Consider the following 18566-nt stretch of genomic DNA (forward strand, 5'->3'; position numbering starts at 1 on the left):
ACATGTAGTGACTCCAGCCTGGACAACTCCAGCCTGCACTCCAGCCTGGGTGACAGGAGCAAAACTCCATCTCAAAAAAAAAAAAAAAAAACAAATAAAGAACAAATAGATCAGTAGAACAAAATAGGGAGTCCCAAAACAAACCCATGTGCATACTGAAACTTCATATATCATAGAAATGGCATCTTTAATCAATGAAGAAACAAGGGTAGATTTTTGTTTTGTTTGGTTTTTAGTGAATGACATTGGGAGAGCTGGTACATGGAGAAAAACCCAGTTGTATTCCTGCCTCATACCATATACAAATATTAACTGTAATGGATTCCTTTCATCTGAAATGGAAATCAATGAAGATAAGGAAAGTATAGAAGAATATCTTTGTGACTTTGAAATGGAGTTGTTAGTAAGAAAGGCCTGAAAATCTTACCATAAAGGGAGAAATTTGTGGATTTTACAAAAACACCACAGTTTCTTTTCAAAGAAGACTATCATAAATAAAGTTAGGGGACAAATGATAGCCTAGAAGAGTATATTTGCCACCTATACAACTCAGGAACTGTTATGTAGAATATACACAGAAATTCTGTAGATCAAGAAGCAAAAGACATGAAGTCCAGTAGAAAACTAGATGATGGAGTTTGGATGTGCATCCATGCCCATGAAACGTAATCCCCAGTGTTGGAGGTGGGACTTGGCAGGAAGTGATGGGATCATGGGGTCAGATTTCTCATGAATGATTTAGCACCATCCTGTTGGTGCCGTCCCCACGATAGTGACTGAGTTCTCACAAGATCTGGTCATTTAAAAATGTGTGGCACCTCCCTCTCTCTCTTGCTCCTGATCCCATCATGTGAGATGCCTGCTCCCTTTTCACCTTCCACCATAACCTAAAGCTTCCTGAGGCCTCCCCAGAAATGGATGCCTTTGTTATGCTTCCTGTAGAGCCTGCAGAACCATTAGCCAATTAAACTTCTTTTATTTATAAATTGCCCAGTCTCAGGTATTTATTTACCGCAATGCAAGAACAGCCTAATACACTAGACGAAGGATAAAATAGGCAAATCACAGAAGAAGGAATCTGAATGTCTAGTGAATCTATAAAAAGATCCTCAAACTCTCTAGTGAGAAAAAAATTCAAGTTAAAATAACAATAAGATACCACTTCACAGAAATGTAAAGGGTTAGTAATATCAAGAATTCGTAAGAATTGGGAAGATGGGGTAACCTTGGACTGTAAACTGAGGAAGCCATACTGGAAAGTGACTTGCCAGTATTTATGCAACTTAATATGTTCCAGAAATCTCACTCCAAGGAAACTTGCACACAGGTATTAATGGGAACAGATATGAGAATGTGTGTCTCAGCATTGTTTGTAGCAGCAGGAGCTTGGAAAAACCTGGGACATGATAGGCAGGAACAGAACTCCATCATATGTGATATATGTATTCAGTTGAAAACTGGGTAGTAGTCAGAATTAATGGACCAGACATACACTCAGCTATCTAGCTAACTCTTGAAGACATAGTGTCAAGTGGGAAAATGTAGGAAACGAAACCAAATCTGTATCAAAGTACCAGTGAAAATTTAAAACACTCTAAGCAACACATAATTTCCAAGCATACTGGTGATGCCTGTGAGAGAGAGAGAAAAAATCAGAATGGGCATCAGGAATAAAGAGAAAAAAGAAGGCCTCATATAGACCTGTGATACTAGAGCATAATCAATATTATTCTTTCCGTTGCTTATGGGAAAAAAATTAAACAGAACAAATTTGGAACTATCTTTGATTCCTTTGTTTCTCTCCTACCCATCATTCAATCCCCTCATCTTCCAAATATATGCAGAATTAAATAATTTCTCATCTTTTCCATCAATGCCCCTCTGGGCATAGTCACCATCGCCTATAGCCTAATTACTGCAACAGTCTCCTAATCATTCTCTTTGCTTTTGTATCCACCTGCCTTTGGTCTATTTTATTTTCTTTTCTTTCTGGTTTTTTTTGTTGTTGTTGTTGTTTGTTTGTTTGTTTTTTGTTTTTTGTTTTTTTTAGACAGAGTTTCACTCTTGTCACCTGGGCTGGAGTGCAATGGTGCAATCTCAGCTTACTGCAACCTCTGCCTCCTGGGTTCAAGACGTTCTCCTGCCTCAGTCTCTGGAGTAGCTGGGATTATAGGCTTGTGCCACCACAACTGGCTAATTTTGTATTTTTAGTAGAGGCAGGGTTTCACCATGTTGGCCAGGCGGGTCTCGAACTCCGAACTTCAGGTGATCCACTCGCCTCAGCCTCCCAAAGTGCTGGGATTACAGGTGTGAGCCACCATGCCCGGCCTGGCCCATTTTTAATGAAGCAACAGGAATATACTATTAAACATAAGTCTGATCACGTCAATTTCTGTTTAAGATCCTCTGGTCTCCTACTTCACTCAGGATAAAAGCAAAGGCCTAATGGTCCACAAGGCCACATAAGCTTGAGCCCAGTGCCTCAGGCCTTATCTCCTAATACCTTCCTTCTGGCCAATCCCTCATGCCACACTGGCCACCTGTTACCCTAGAATATACCAAACACACTCTGGACTCAGTTCCTTTGCAGATGTTTTCCCTCTGCCTGGAATGTTTTTTCCCTAGAGTTCTAAACAACTTGTTCCCTCACTTCTTTCAGATCTTTATTCAAAAGTCTCTATGAGACCTTCCCTGGCCACACTATTTAAAATTGCAACCTTCTAGCAGACAAAAGATCTGAACAATGTGAACAAAGCACATGAACAGATAATCTCACCAATGAAGAAATACAAATGGTAAATCAGCACATGAAAAGACACTCTACATCATATGTTATCAAGGAATTGCAAAGTGAAACAATAATGAAATGCAGTGACACACCTATTGGAATAGCTAAAATCCAAAAACCTGACAATCCCAAATGCTAGTAAGAACGTGGAACAACAGGAATTTTCAACCATTGATGGTAGGAATGCAAAATGGCACAGCTACTTCAGTAGGAAGTTTGGCAATTTCTCACAAAGCTAAACACAAACTTACCGCATGATCAGTAATTGCACTCCTAGGTATTTATCCGAATGAATTGAAAACTTACATTCACACTTAAACCTGTACATAAATGTATATAGTAGCTTTATTCATAATTGCCCCCCCCAAGAAAAATGGAAGCAACCGAGATATCCTTCAACATGTGTATGGATAAAGAAACCAAGTACATCCATACAATGGAATAGTATTCGGTGAAAAAAGAAAGGCGCCATCATGCCACAAAAAGACATGGAGGAAAATGCATATTTCCAAATGAAAGAAATCAGTCTGAAAGGCCATACATGTAGGATCCCAACTATGTGACATTCTGGAAAAGGTGAAACTGTAGAAATAGTAAAAAGATTAGTGGCTGTCAGGGGTTAAAGTATAAGAAGAGATTTATAGGTGACAAACAAGGGATTTTGAAAGCAGTGAAATTATTCTGTACAATACTGTAATGGTGGTAAACAATAATACTCATTTGACAAAACCCATAAAACTATACAACACAAGAGTGAACTATAATGCAAACCATGGAGTTTAAGTTATTAATAATACTAACGTGTCAATATTTGTTCATCAGTGCAGCTAATGTATCATACTAATATAAGATGTTTAATAATATGGGAAACTGTGTTAAGGAGGGGTGTATGTGGAATCTGTACTTTCTGCTCAGTGGGTTTTTTAAATTTTTTTGTAAACTTTAAACTTTTCTAAAAAATAAAGTTTTAAAATTAAACAGAAAAAAACATTGCAACTCTCCCCACATCCCACCCCACCCAGCCACCTAAACACAAAGGTAAGTTCCACCAAGATAGGAAATTGTTTAACATTTTATTTTAATATAACTCAAACTTAACAGAAAATTTGCAAGACTAAGTCCAGAAATTTTAATATACTTTTTTTTTCTTTTTCTTTCTTTCTTTTTTTTTTTTTTTTTTTTTTTTTTGAGACAAGGTCTGGCTCTGTTGCCTAGGCTGGTGTGCAGTGGCACAATCTTGACTCAACCTCCGCCTCCTGAGCTCAAGCCATAGTCCCACCTCAGCCTTCTAAGTAGCTGAGACTACAGGCACCCACCACCACACCAAGCTAATTTTTGTATTTTTGTTAGAGATGGGGTTTCACCATGTTGCCCAAGCTGGTCTAAACCTCCTGAGCTCAAGCTATCCGCCTGCCTCTGCCTCTCAAAGTGCTGGTGTTACAGGTATGAGCCACCGCGCCTGTCCAAGAAATTCTAATATACTTTTTATCTAAATTCATCAGTTGTTTATTTTCTACCCCTTTGGCCCACTTGCTTTAACATTTCCCTCCCCTCTCATATATATATACTTTATACTTTATGTATTCTTTGTAATATTACATGTGACATGTGTAATTACAATATATGATAATTATCCAAATCTGCAACTGAAACAGCCAGTCACTTTTTCAATGTAAATATTTTGGGAAAGTTGTACCTTATTTGCGCAGAACTGTCCAGCAAAAGTGAAACGCATTCAAATCCTTAGCCTGCTCAAATAGAGCCAGAGTGATCAATGTTTCATTCCTCAAAGGTTATGTCAGATCCAAGAACAGCATCACGGTTTTCCACGCAACAGTATACATAATGAAGGACTCTAACATCTGGGAATCTTTCTTTCTACACTTTACTGAACAAAAAAGTCAACCACTGCTTTCCTCAGTTAGATACAAGCACCATTCTAACAATTCCAGCATGCCATTTTTATATACAAACAGCCTACAGGGAGCAGCACATAATAACATTATCCTCTTCTCACCTCCCACTCTCTTCTAACGGATGAAACACTAAAGCAAGTGAACAAGTGGATAAGCCAATTTAAGAAATTGTGGGAGATGTTTAAAACCTGTTTGGGCATACAAAAGTGTCCAAACTGTCAGGCCCTAAAACCATAAAAAATCTTGGTTCTTATCTGAAAAGTCATAGTACTTAGAATCCATACTAGCCAGTTTGCATTTAGCCATATGATTAAGTGACATTGTTAGCTCTCTTTCCATGTAGGCATTCACAGTTTCTCAGTCTTTTTTTTTTTTTTTTTTTTTTTTGAGAGGCAGAGTTTCACTCTTGTTGCCCAGGTTGAAGTGCATCTCACCTCACTGATGAGGTGATCTCGGCTCACTGCAACCTCTGCCTCCTGAGTTCAAGTGATTCTCCTGCCTTAGCCTCCCAAGTAGCTGGGATTACAGGTGCCCTCCACCATGTTCAGGTAATTTTTAGAGACGGGGGTTTCACCATGTTGGCCAGGCTGGTCTCGAACTCCTGACCTCAGGTGATCCACCTGCCTTAGCCTCCCAAAGTGCTGGGATTACAGGCTCTTTTCTCAGTCTTTAAAAAAAGATGAATACCTTACTTTGCAAAGTAATTGAGTGTCAGGAAGATTTGTTTTTAAATTATGTATTTTTAGATAAAATTGTAATTGAAATAAACTATTGGCCCTAGCAATCTGAAGGAATCTTGCAATAAACTTAATTAGTTACTAGTAAGTATTTAGTTAGGTCAACTTGATGCTTTGTACTCTGCTGTTTGAAAATATATTTATATTTATTCACTTTGTAATTATCTGCTTCCCCCGCAGAATGAAAGTGCGATAACCTCAGGGACTTTTTTTGAAAAAAGCTTTTTCTCTGCTTTATCCATTGTTTCTATTATATGACAAGAGTTAAATAAATATATGCTTAATGAATAAAAATGTGCCAGCAACTAGCCAAATGTTTCCTTTTTCTCCCTCTAGAAAGCCACCTGAGTGTATCTTTGCCGCAAAATCCCAAACTGCTTTTCTCTGACTCACTGTAGCTTTGCTTTATGGAGATTAAACAGAAGTTCACTAACAAATTGCCTCAAAATATTCCCATGGCTACAGTTGGCTTGTGTCATGAAAGTTATTCCTTGGGTATCTTACAGTATTCCTTTGATAAAACTCTAAGCCACCACAAGAGATGAGTTTAGACTAGCTGACTACTGTTGGGGTCCGTGCCAGGGGTGGTGGAGAATGAAAGAACACACAAAAGACAGACACACAGAGAACATGGCGGCCGCACTCAGAGCCTCCGCCTCACTTTATTTATACTCCATAAACCCCACGTCAGCAGAAAGAATGCAATGCAAAACAAACTTTCTTTTCCCAGATGTAACCTTCTACTCAGTTCTTTGTTTCTATGCTCTTCCTTATCTGCCCGCCTTCTTGGCGCCTACGGGAGTTCATTAAAAGTTCAATTGGAGATACTGTCCTTGAGCCCTATCTATTCTCAGCATACTGTTTTCAAAGGCCCCTGCATTTCCCCCCTTTTTTTTTTGTTTTGCCTCAATCCTAAAAAGGTAGCCCATATTTGTTCTTGTGTTTTCTTTTGTTTTTGGACTCGACGGAGGGAGCATCGAATCACCAAAAGAAGTAGACCCAATCCAAGTGCCCAAAGCAATATACTTCCAGAGATTGTAGAAATCCATGTCTTCATCTGGGTCCATGGGTTAAAGGCATCAAGGCGCTGACCCAGCTCCTGAAGGGTTACAGTTCCGGACAACACATGTAATTGTTGTTGAAATGCTTCGGAAATGTTCTGAGTGAGCTCTTGGATGTCCAAACTAATATTTTTATGGCCTACTAATAATTTTCAGATTACAGTCCAATTTTGAGAGATGTTAAAAGGCACAGGCGTTACACAAAATTGAGTGGAGTTCCAATCACATTGTAATGTCATCCGAGTACTGAGTACAGTGAGCTGATCTCCAAGCCATGTCAATGCTTGCTCCATGTTGTCCAATCTTTCAGCAAGTTAAGAGTCAATGTTTTGTTGTTGAAGCCATAACCGGTGAGATTGTTCATGCCATTGCTGCATAAATTCAGCATTTTGTATGCTTTGACGAAGAGCGAGCCCTGCTATGGCCGCAGTGGAGACGATGGCGACAAGGCTCATCACCGAGGCAATTATAAGTCCAAGGGCACGGAGGGTTCGCTGGAGAGAAGTCCAAATATAAGTCTCAAGAGGTGATGCCCCCCATGGTCACATAAGGTTAACAGGTAGCCAAATTTCCTTACGAGCCCTGAGGATATAAATATCCCCAGTAAAGTTGTGCCATCAGGAATGATTGAGGCAAGACAAAAATGTACATGTATCTGTACAATTAACAATCCCCGTAAGATTATCCCATGACAAATTCCCTGCTAATAATAGGTAGGGCTTACGGACACAAGCAATAATATATCAGGAGGTATTCCGATATAACTGAATATGAAAGGAGTTATTCGGGTTAGAAAGATTAAGGGGCATATTCCCCACAAAAGTGCTAATGGCATCGCCTGCAACTAACAACTTCCAAAAATAACTCTGTACTTCAGGCCTCCTTCACGCCATACCAAGGTTTCATTACTGTTAGCAGCAATACTTTTATTTACCCAGTGTCATTTCAAAGGTATGTGACTAAATTTTGTTTGAAAATCACCGTGCACACTTCAATCAGTTATTTGCATCCCATTGTATTCTAATAAAATCCGGGGTTTAGTTCCCCGACATTGTTGTCACTCCAGCACCTCAATATTAGGAGAAACCTCTAGAATAGGACAAAAAAGTAAAGAACTAGGAATAGTTTCAATACTATATACAGTATGATTATATTAAAAACTTCTAGTTACAATAATAACAGTATTAGCAGCCACATGACTATGATTATAACGAACAGCCCAGGCTTCATGCGATTTTCAGAGACAATGAGAACTATTTCCCATACATATTGGAACTCCTTCCACTCCAAATTGATATGTGTTGTTTATAATTCCCGTTTCCCGTTCTATATTATCCTTGTCTATATAGGGGGACGGCATCCAAGTAGTGTCATTGGTGAAAACCTTAATTTCCGCCTCCCCCCAGGCGACTCCCTGATACAAGGGCAGAAAGGGAATATAAGTCCAATATTCATACAAAGCCTCACTAAGAGAAATAAGTCCCCCACCAAGGCACATCCAACAAAGGAAGAAATGCATGCTGAATCCAGTTTTCTTTTCAACAGGGTTTCAATCATCTTGTAGGAAACCACTCAGGCCCGCTCCCTGTAAGGACAAGAGCATAGCCCCGTCCCTGTTTTAGAACTTGCCCTTGAACATACTTACCTTCTTCATTAGGATACCAAACCTTTAAATTGTCAGTGGGGACTATCACCGAGGGAGTTGAGGAAAGATGGGTTACGACAGCAGAGTCTTGCAATTGTCTCCATTGATTCAAAAAAATTAAGGTAAAAAGAACCTTCAAAATCTGGTTTCAAAATCTGGTTTCTGGGGGGCTCATTTCCCCCTTTTTGTTTTGTTTTAATAGTTAAGTTTTTAAAGTTGTCCGGGCGCGGTGGCTCAAGCCTGTAATCCCAGCACTTTGGGAGGCCGAGACGGGCGGATCACGAGGTCAAGAGATCGAGACCATCCTGGCTAACACGGTGAAACCCCATCTCTACTAAAAAATACAAAAACTAGCCGGGCGAGGTGGCGGGCGCCTGTAGTCCCAGCTACTCGGGAGGCTGAGGCAGGAGAATGGCGTGAACCCGGGAGGCGGAGCTTGCAGTGAGCTGAGATCCGGCCACTGCACTCCAGCCCGGGCGACAGAGCGAGACTCCATCTCAAAAAAAAAAAAAAAAAAAAAAAAGTTTTTAAAGTTAAATTTGCGCACTCAATGATGGCTTGACCTTGACTGTTGCCCGGGATACCGGTGATATGTTGAATATTGTATGGCTGTAAGAAAACTTGTAATTTACGAGAGACATAGGCAGGGGCATTATTAGTTTTAGGTATGAGGAATGTCCATGATGGCGAAATAAGCTAAGAGATGAGTAATAACAGAAATGAGAAAAGGTATCAATGGTATGATGAACATACTTTAATCATCTAAAAGAAGGGACACCTCGTGGATTAACCCTAGGATGGAAGGATGGAATGCTCAAAGGAGCACAGGAAGGACAAGCTCGAATAAGAGAACGAGCTTGTTTATAAGTTAAATGAAACCATCGTTGAAGGCCAGAACTATTAGTATGATGTAGAGTATATTTTTGTTCTGCAGCATGTAGGTGGCCTATTAAAAGCAAATCAATCTGAGTATTACCATGAACTAATGGTCCAGAAAGTTGAGAATGAGAACGAAGATGAGTGATGAATAAAGGAGCTCGACGTTGGCTCAAAGTAAAGGATAACAAAGAAAAGAATTTCTGAAGAGAAGAAGTAGCACAAAGAGGTAAAGTGGCCTGAGAAATATAAGAAGTAACATAAACGGCGTATTGAGAATCACTAACAATGTTACAACCAGTAGTAGGGAAATCAAGTAAGATTATCAGAACAGCAAACAATTCTCCCTGTTGCACCGAGGGATAAGGATAAACTGTAACTCAAGATTGATGAAGCTTCTTGCCAAGAATCAGAAGTTGCAAGAAGATAAGTGATCTGACTATGAGTGAATTGAGAGATAATTAAGGAAGGATCTCCTCCCCAAAGTTGTCGACAGTGATGCTGTCCTTTGATGATCAGTTCAGCTAGCTAAACGATCGATATAAGTAGCCAAGCGTTTAGATATTTTATTGGACAAAAAGATCCATTTTAGTGGTCGATTAGTTTGATGAATCATTCCTGTGGGAGAAGGTAAAGTATGAAATAAACAAAAGGAGGGGCCTTTTGAAGCTGCTCTTCAACAAGCTGGAGTTCCTGTAAAGCCAAAGGAGTTAAATGGTGTGAGTTGTCCAAGTGACTGTCTCCTTCTAGAATAGAAAAAAGATGTTATAACTGATATGTTGGTATTCCTAAAACAGGACGCATCCAATTAATGTCTCCTAGAAGCTTTTGAAAATCATTTAATGTTTTTAAATGATCACGTCGAATTTGAATTTTTTGGGGTCGAATATTTTGTGCCCCCAAGGTATAACCTAAATATTGAATAAGAAAATCCAGTTAAATTTTTTCTGTGGCAATATTAAGTGAGTAGAAAGAAAGCTGAGTTTGTAATGATACAAAAGCATCTTGCTGCTTTTCTCTGGTTTTAACTTTGTGGGATAAGGGCAGGATTAGGAAGACCAGGCTGTAACAAAGACGGGAATTCCATGCAGAAATACGTGGCTTTATATTCCTCTCGGCCATTTGTTTTTTGACTTACTCTTTTAGAGTCCTAAGTATTTCTTTAAACAATGGTCACTGTTTCACCTAAATAGGAGTGGTGGCTATGAGTTTAAAGGATTGTAGCCCATTTTGAACATCTTATTTTTGGCAGCTGAGGAAATATGAGGAATGTTTAAAAAAGCAGCAAATTGTTGTGAAAGATCTTGTTCCCAAAAATTAATATTGATAGGAACAATATAAAAATAAAAAAAAACACTTGACCTTGTTGACCTTTAGGACCAACACAGGTTAAAGGTTCTACATCTTGATAAATCACAGAAGCAGCACCCAAGCCAGTGAGTATAACTGAAACTTGTCTTTTTTCCCATTGTATAGGCCACTAATTTAAACAAATAATAGACATATTCACCCCCATATCAATTAACCCTTTAAAAACTATTCCATTAATATGCAATGAACATAAGGGCTTTTGATTAGAAACTAAAGTTTCCCAAAAAACAGTTTTTTCTGTGCTACCAAATCCTCCCTATTGAGAATACGTTCCCCTGCCTCTAGGCGTATAAATTGTGAAACTTGTACCATAATAAGAATTTTATTAGTAACATCAAGATCAATGATTTCTGGAATCATCATTAACTTCCGTATAGCACTGTTGTTTTGACCTAACAAAAGTCCTACATGTCCTTTTGGCAAAGGGTCACACACTCTAATAGCTAATTTATATACTCCTCTATTAGGAGACAAAGTATAAGGCTGAGTAATAGCTAAGTCAGCAGCGGCGCTCTGCTTAGTTGCCGCATAAAGCTGAGAAACTGGGGTAAGGTGTGGGATCCTTAAGGAGGACTTGAATTTATTCCTTAATGTTGTAGGCCTTGCTCACTGAATATTGTAGTAGACTTGTATTGTAATTGTTGGGGCCCCAAGCCTGTGGGCCCCGACTCCCGTTTCCCAGGAGAGGAGACAGTAAATTTCCACTTTTATCAGTTTTGGAACGACATTTATTTGTCCAATGTCGACCTTTACCACAATATTTGTACACCTCTGAAGGCAGCTTTCTGCCTTGAGGGATAAAAGTGTTCAATTTTTATGACATTCTTTTTTTTGAAATGTCTAGGTTTACCACACTGCAAACAAACACCTTGTTTGTTATTTCCTTTTAAGGCTTTAGACAAAGCTCCAGCAAATAATTGAGCATCATAAATAGCCCCTCCAACACTAACACAAGTTTTAATATATTTATCTAAATTGGCCCCATTGGCCTTGAACGATTTTAACAATTTTTAACAGTCAGCATAAGCATTTTTAAAAGACAATGTTTGTAACAAAATTTTTGAAGCAAGGCCAGCACCCACAATTTTGAAGACAGCAGCCTGAAGACGGGCTACGAAATCTGAATATAGTTCATTTGTGCCCTGTAAAATCTTCACAGAGGAAAGGGAACATTTTCCTGTTATCTCTACCTTATTTCAGGCCCTTAAAAACAAAGTCTTGATTTGAGTAAAGGCAACATCATCTAAACCAGCCTGAGCATTAAGAGTAGCATATTGGCCCGTGCCTGTGAGTTGTTCCTCAGTGAGTCCAGGGGGATCACACATAATATTTTTTCTAGCCTATACATGTGCCTTGTTCATTTACCAGCTGTGCAATTGTAACCACTGAGAACGATCAAGAAAAGCCTTCCCCAAAGTCTTCCAGTCTATAGGAATCATCAAATTTTCTGATGAAAAAACATCAAGAAGACCAAGGATAAAAGGAGATTGAGATCCATAGTTAGAAATGGCAGCTTTCATTTCTTTTTAAAAATTTAATTTGTAAGGCATTAAATTGGGCATTATTGCCACCATTTGAAAACTGAGCATTAGGAGCAAAAGAAGCACAAATAATTGGAAACAGATCCAGCTCCTTAAATTTTTTTTTTTAATTAAAAGTATATATAATATATAATAATACTCATATCCCCAAATATAAAGAATCTCAACATATTAATAAGAAAAGGCAAATAACCCAACCAAAAGTAGCAGAACAAAGAAATGACAATAAACCTATATGTCTAACATCATTACTCACTAGGAAATATGTATATTAATACCAAATTGAGAATCATTACATACACAATACAATGGTTAAAATTTAAAAACACAGAAAATATCAAGAGGTAGTTAATGTGTTAAGCAACTCGAATACTCAACTTCTGTTTGGAGTGTAAATTGGTGGAACCTATGCACCCCTATAACATAACAATTTCCTAGCTGGGGTTATTAATACTATATTAATATTAATAGTTAATATTAATGTGTTTATTTATTGACTATTGAAATACTCATAATATTTTAACAAACAATAAGATATACATATACACTGGTTTTAACATATTAAACAGGTGTTTAGTATAAATTTAAAGTATGTCTGATGTGAACAGGGCTTCAACTTTGCCAAACAAAGGCAAAGATAAGGAAGCCGGGGAATTGGAGGCTCTGGAAAATCCTCTTTTAACAGGGCAGAAAGAAAAGAAACAGGGAAAGCTCGCAAAGGTGAATTAGAAGAATATATCTGTAATATTTGTTGAAGCATTTCCATAATACTCTGCATGTCAGAATTTCCCTTAGAAGAAGGAAGAGCTGGCTTTTTCTCTTCTCCCCCTTTTGCTACCCCCCCATCCTCTGTTATCCTGGCACAAATGGGCTTCATTTCAGATTTATTTTTTTTCCAAATCCTCAGATACCTTTCCTCCTGTGGCTACATTACCACACCCTGAATCAGTCTCAAGTAACTCTAATGTCTGAGTGATAGAGTCACACAAGGTCCACAATTTTAGAGGCATAATATCCCCTAACTGGAGAGCTCTAAGCAGAGTTTTTACTACCTGTAACCATTCTCTGCGATTCAGCTGCACTTTAGTCTGATACTGAAACCAGTAACAATGTTGTTCAACATGGGCAAACAATCGCTTCAAAGTCTTTTTCTTTCACTTCTACTCCTATAGACAGCAATAGTCCTTGAAACAGCCGTAAATATTCTGAGGCCAGAGAGATGGAATTCCCCATAATGAAAGCTTAAGAAGGTTCCCCTTAACAATATCTGGGCCTTACCCGCCCCTAGGGGGTTCCCCTTCTTGTTCTCCCCTACTCACCCGTGCTGACCCTGCTCGCTGCGCCACTTGTTGGGGTCCGTTCCGGGGGTGGTGGAGAATGAAAGAACACACAAAAGACAAAGACACACAGAGAACATGGCGGCCGCATTCAGAGCCTCCGCCTCACTTTATTTATACTCCATAAACCCCACGTCAGCAGAAAGAATGCAATGCAAAACAAACTTTCTTTTCCCAGATGTAACCTTCTACTCAGTTCTTTGTTTCTATACTCTTCCTTATCTGCCCGCCTTCTTGGCGCCTACGGGAGTTCATTAAAAGTTCAATTGGAGATACTGTCCTTGAGCCCTATCTATTCTCAGCATACTGTTTTCAAAGGCCCCTGCAGACTACCCTTGGACAACTTTAGAGATTGTTAAATTACTATGTTAAAACCAAGAATCAATAGTTACTTTGACATAGATTGGGTTATCCCCCAGTTCAAAATATGAGCATCAGCAGATGCACAGAAATGCTGAGTTAAGCTTGTCATTCTTGAAAGCAGAGCCAAATGGGGATTTTCCTAAGATACAGTCAACCCAGAAAGGGAATTAGGCAATTTTAGCCCATCTATTTCATCCTCTCTCTGCTTGCATAGTGATTCACAGAAGCAGGAACAGTTCTGACAGATGGTGCTTAGTAGAACAATTGGTTTGTATGTATTTAACCTGCTCAAAGCACCAAACCTCCCTCTTGCTATCATCAGTGCCTCTCCTGCCCAAAACCTTACCCAGATTTCTTGGTGCTTCTTTTCTTGTGAGAGACTATCTCTGATGTCATTTTGACCTGATTTCATTCAGATGGAAATGGTAGGAAGTGCTTTCCGAACTTGCCTAATCCTGAGAATCATCTAAAATATTTATTTTGAAATGCAGCTTCCAAAACAACTACCAAAATAACTATAGCTGAATCAGCATCCTGAACCTCCCGAAAAGCATTCAAAGCAACATGAAAAACGACAATAAAACACAAAAACAGATATACAATTTCTACACCAATGTTTATACCAGTATTATCCGCAATAGCCACAAGAAGAAAGCAACCCACAAGATGAATGCTTACATGGAAAGAAAGCTAACAATATCACTTCAGATATTCAGCAACAGATGAATAAAACAAAATATAGTATATGCATACGATGGAATATTATTCAACCTTAAAAAGGAATGGCATTCTGATACATTTTACAAGATGGATAAACTAGAAAGACATTGTGCTAAGTAAAAAAATAGGCCAGACACAAAAGGAAAAATATTGTATGATTCTACTTATATGAGGTACCTAGGGTACTCAAATTCATAGAGACAGAAGGTGGAATGGTGGTTGCCAGGGACTGGAGGAGGAGGGAACCGGTTGGTGTTTAATGGGTAGAGTTTCAGTATGGGATGATGAAAAAGTTCTGGAGTTAGATGGTGACAGTGATTGTACAATGATATGAATATATTGCCAGCACAATAGCTCATGCTTGTATTCCCAGCACTGTGAAACGCCGAGGTGGGAGGATCGATGGAGCCCAGGTATTCAAGACCAGCCAGGGCAACATAGCGAGAACTTGTCTCTACAAAAAATAAAGGTCCAACTCCTCAGGAGGCTGAGGTAGGAGGATTGCTAGAGCCTGGGAGGTTGAGGCTGCAGTGAGCTGTGATTGTGCCATTGCACTCCAGCCTGGGTGACAAAGCAAGATCCTAGATCAAAAAAACCCAAATGACGTAGATATACTTAATGCCACTGAACTGCACACTTTAAAATGGTTAAGGCCAGACATAGTGGCTCACATCTGTAACCCCAGCAGTTTTGGCTGGCTGAGGTGAGAGAATCACTTGGGGCCAGGAGTTTGACACCAGCTTGGGCAACATAGCAAGACCCATCTTTATTTATTTATTTAGAGACAAGGTCTGGCTCTGTCGCTGAGGCTGGATTGCAGTGGTCTGATCTAAGCACAATGCAACCTCCGCCTCCCAGGTTTAAGCCATCCTCGTACCTCAGCCTCCTGAGTAGCTGAAACTACAGGTGCACCCCACCATGCCTAGCTAATTTTTGTATTTTTTGTGGAGACAGGGTTTCACCATGTTGCTCAGGCTGTTCTCAAACTCATGAACTCAAACAATCCACCTGTCTTGGCCTCCCAAAGTGCTGGGATTACAGGTATGAGCCACCACACCCAGCCTAAGACCCATCTTAAAAATAAATGGTTAAAAGAGTAGATTTTGGCTGGACATGGTGGCTAACACCTGTAATCCCAGATCTTTTTGAGAGGCTGAGGCAGGTGAATTGCTTGAGCTCGGAAGTTCAAAACCAGCCTTGGCATAGTGAAATCCCTTCTCTACAAAAAATTTAAAAAAAAAAAAATTAACTGGGCACAGCAGTGCACACCTGTCATTCCAGCTCCCAGCTATTGGGGAGGTTAAGGTGCGAGGATGGCTTGAGTCCAGGAGGTGGGGGGTTGCAATGAGTAAGATTGTCTCCACTATCTCCCAGGAAAAAAAAAAAAACAGGTAGATTTTATGTTACATATATTTTATCACAATTACAAAAACAAACAAATGCACACTCCATTTTCTTTTCTTTTCTTTTCTTTTTTTTTTTTTTTTTTTTTTTTGAGACAGTCTCGCTCTGGCACCCAGGCTGGAGGGAAGTGGTGTGATCTTGGCTCTCTACAACCTCCGTCACGCCAGGTTGAAGCAATTCTCCCACCTCAGCCTCCCGAGTAACTGGGATTACAGGCATGCACCACCATGCCCTGCTAATTTTTGTATTTTTAGTAGGGGTAGGGGTTCACCATGTTGGCCAGCCTGGTCTTGAACTCCTGACCTCAGGTGATCTGCCCGCCTCGGCCTCCCAAATTGCTGGGATTACAGGTGTGAGCCACCGCACCTGGCCAAAATCCTCCATTTTCAGTGAGACTAGGATAAAATAGATAAAATCTGCAGACTCCAAAACACCTATTAGGGCAGTTAAAAATAGCTGAGACTGGGCAAAAGCCTTATGACAGAAAATGGAGAGAAGAAATTTGAAGGGTGATGAGAGGTTCTTTTTATTCGAGCTCAGGAAATACCTGGGTGGGGGTCACTTTCTGAAAGCAAGGGGGCCCAGTCTGCAGTTCGAAGGCAATATCACTTCTTTGCGAAAAGGGTTATGGGAAGTGGGGTAAGCAAGGCTCTTAGCAGGAGCCCTCCTGGACATTGTGTGATCCAGAGAAGCAGGCATGGAAGGACTACCTAAAGAATTACACAGATAATTCAAAAAGATAGGACTGGTGTATTTTTGCTGCAAAGGAGAAAACTTTTGGGTTGTAAAGTCTCAAAGGTTACCCTGTCTCACCTCTTTTGCTATGCAATAATCTCCTACAAATAGTTAGGTTAATGGAAATCTAACTCGGGCAGGCATGGTGGCTCATGCCTGTAATTCCAGCACTTTGGGAGTCTGAGGCAGGAGAACTGCGTGAGTTCAGGAGTTTGAGATCAGCCTGAGCAAGAAGGTGTGACCCTGTCTCTACAAAATTTATTTTGTATTATTAAAAATTAGCCAGGAGTGGTGGCATGCATCTTTGGTCCCAGCTATACCAGAGACTGAGGCAAGAGGATTACTCAGGCCCAGGAAGTTGAAGCTGTAATGAACTGTGTTCATGCCACTGCCCTCCAGTCTGGGTAACTGAGTGAGACTCTGTCTTAAAAAAAAAAAAAAAAAGTAAAAAGTAAGAAGACAATCTAACTCATTCATTGTTAGGCAATAAAAAACAAAAAAAATCTGGCACTGAAAGCATTGATACAAGCATACCAAAAGAAAAATTTTGGGCCAGGCTGGTGGCTCACGCCTGTAATCCCAACACTTTGGGAAGCTGAGGTGGGCAGATCACCTGAGGTCAGGGGTTTGAGACCAGCCTGGCCAATATGGTGAAGCCCCATCTCTACTAAAAATACAAAAAATTTGTCGGGTGTGGTGGTGGGCGCCTTTAGTCCCAGCTACTTGGGAGGTTGAGGCATGAGAATCACTTGAAACTGGTAGGTGGAGGTTGCAGTGAGCTGAGATTGGGCCACTGTGCTCCAGCCCAGATGACAGAGTGAGACTGTGTCTCAAAAAAAAAGAAAAGGAAAACTGAAAAAAATTACAAATTTACCAATGAACAAATCATTCTAACCAGGAGAATAATAGCTATCAAAAAACAGATGAGGCTGGCCACAATGGCTCACACCTGTAATCCCAGCGCTTTGGGAGGCTGAGGCGGGTAAGTTGCTTGATCCCAGGAGTTTGAGACTAGCCTGGGCAACATGGTGAAACCCTATTGTCTCTACAAAAAATACAAAGATTAGCCAGGTGTGATGTCACGTGCCTGTAGTCCCAGCTACTCAAGAGGCTGAAGTGGGAGGATCGCTTGAGTTTGGGGAGTTTGAGGCTGCAGTGAACCATGATCCCACTACTGCCCTCCAGCCTAGACTACAGAGAAGAAAGAAAAAGGAAAGGAAGGGAGAGGAGGGGAGGGGAGGAACAAGGCAGGGAAGGAAGGAAGGAAGGAAGGAAGGAAGGAAGGAAGGAAGGAAGGAAGGAAGGAAGGCAGGCAGGCAGGCAGACAGACAAGACAAGACAAGAGAGAAAAGAACTAGGCTGGCCGCAGTAGCTCACACCTACTCCCAGCACTTTAAGAGGCCGAGGCGGGTGGATCACCTGAAGTCAGGAGTTCGAGAGCAGCCTGGCCAACATGGTGAAACCCTGTCTCTACTGAAAATACAAAAATTAGCGGGGCACAGTGGCGGGTGCCTATAGTCCCAGATACTTGGGAGGCTGAGGCAGGAGAATAGCTTGAACCCAGAAGGCAGAGGTTGCAGTAAGCCGAGCTCCCACCACTACACTCCAGCCTGGGGGACAGAGTGAGACCCTGTCTCAAAATGAAAAAATAAAAATAAAAATAAAAGGAAAGAAAAGAAAAAGAAAAAGAAAAGAACTCTGGGAAGAAATGATGAGAAATAATAGGAGGTAACATGTGAACTAAAAGTACAGGAAAAAATAAATAAATCCAATAAGAATCAGGATGAAATTAGAAGGAGCACAAGAAAAGTGAAATACAGGATTCAAAAGAATTGGAGAAAGATGATAGAGAAAACAAATTAAGGAGTGCCAACATTTGCATAATTGAAGCCCTTGCAGTTGTAGAAGTGTTGAGACTGAGGTGTCGGCAGACATGTTTTGTTTGGATCGCACGTTATTTATAACTGTGTGTGTAATTAAATGCCATCACTTAACGACTGGAAGATTTCACCCCCAAAAAATTCTATTTGGCTTCTTTCAAAAACATTAGAACCACTATAACACCAAAACTG

General features: G+C 40.1%; 1 long non-coding RNA gene across 1 annotated transcript in view; it reads right to left on the reverse strand.

Moving 5' to 3' along the window:
• Positions 1–13626, reverse strand: part of LOC105484406 (uncharacterized) — a 28159-nt gene extending 14533 nt beyond the window's left edge. The window contains exon 1 of the long non-coding RNA XR_011611078.1: positions 13255–13626. This is a non-coding gene — a long non-coding RNA (uncharacterized lncRNA). The remainder of the gene's footprint in view (positions 1–13254) is intronic.
• Positions 13627–18566: the final 4940 nt, after the last annotated feature.

Source organism: Macaca nemestrina, chromosome 1, assembly GCF_043159975.1.
Source record: "Macaca nemestrina isolate mMacNem1 chromosome 1, mMacNem.hap1, whole genome shotgun sequence".
In the NCBI taxonomy this organism is placed as follows: Eukaryota; Metazoa; Chordata; class Mammalia; order Primates; family Cercopithecidae; genus Macaca; species Macaca nemestrina.